Below are 1350 nucleotides of genomic sequence, written 5' to 3'. Positions count from 1 at the left end.
ACCAGACACAAGCATGAAAAGTCTATCAGACATAAAAAATTGTGAGCATTAACTGTTCATTTCAATGCTTTTTGAAGATATCTGTTTCTGTGAAATAATGAGTTTTACTTCTTTTAAGTTCACATAGATTTTGAGGAATTTGGTGTAAGCTATGAATTCTGTCTGTGGGAGAGGGTAACCCAAATGAACATGCACATAATGAAATTTTGCACATAATCTCAGGAGGTTTCTGCAACTGATAGATCTAAAATTCTATAGATCCCCAGGTTAAGAATCTGGGGAAGGGGCTGGAGATATAGCTCAGTGGTACAGTGGTAGCCTAGAATGCACAAGGCACTGAGTTCAATTTCCAGTACCACCAAAAAAAAAAAAAAAAAAAAAGAATCTGAGGGCTTTTCCTGAAGGACTTTTAGCTCTTCACTGCAAAATTTACTAAAAATGTGTTATTAATATATTGCTAACCACTGTTAATATTCCAATTAACTCCTTCACTCTTTGAAAATTAAATCTATCTGCTTTTTCATGAATAAAAGTAACTTTTGGAGAAATAAATACTTCTGTGCAGTATCATTGAAACTATGACTTTTTAAAAAAATTAATTGTGGTAAACATTCTTATAGAATTTACCATTTTTTTTTTTTTTCTTTTTGAAACAGGGTTTCACTATGCAGTTCAGGCTGGCTTTGAACTCTCTTTGCAGCCCAAGCTGGCCTCAAACTCGCGGTGATCCTCCTGCTTCAACCTCCTGAGTGCTTGGATTACAGGCGTGCGCCACCATATCTGGCAAAATTTACCATCTTAACCATTTTAATGTATAGTTCAGTACCATTACTTATATTCTCATTTTGTATAACAATCTCAGAATTCTTTTCATCTTACAAAACAAAAATTCTATTCCCACTGAATGACAACTCCCCATCCCCCCACCTATCCTCTGGCAAACCACTGTTCTATTTTTTGCCTGTATGAATCTGGCCACTTTAAGCACTTTATGTAATGCAGTCATACAGTATTGGTCTTTTGGTGACTGGTTTATTCCACTTAGTGTAATGTACTCAAGTTTCATCCATGTGCAGCGTATGCCAGAATTCTCTTTCATTTTAATGCCAAATAACATTCTATTGTATGTATGTACCACATTCTGCTCATCCATTCATCTGTTGATGGACACTTGTGTTGTTTTCACATTTGGTGATTATGTACAATGCTGCTATATGCATGAACACTGACAGTATAAATTTGTACCAGCTTTCTTGGAGGAAATTTGGCAGTGTCAATAAAATTACTACAGATTGGTGTTGATGAGACACAGGGAATATAAAAGCAAAGATTTTTTAAAGTAAGTATTTT

Source organism: Chinchilla lanigera, unplaced genomic scaffold (genome assembly GCF_000276665.1).
Source record: "Chinchilla lanigera isolate Chin_1 unplaced genomic scaffold, ChiLan1.0 scaffold00048, whole genome shotgun sequence".
Classification (NCBI taxonomy): Eukaryota; Metazoa; Chordata; class Mammalia; order Rodentia; family Chinchillidae; genus Chinchilla; species Chinchilla lanigera.
Note: the sequence above shows the minus strand (reverse complement) of the source record.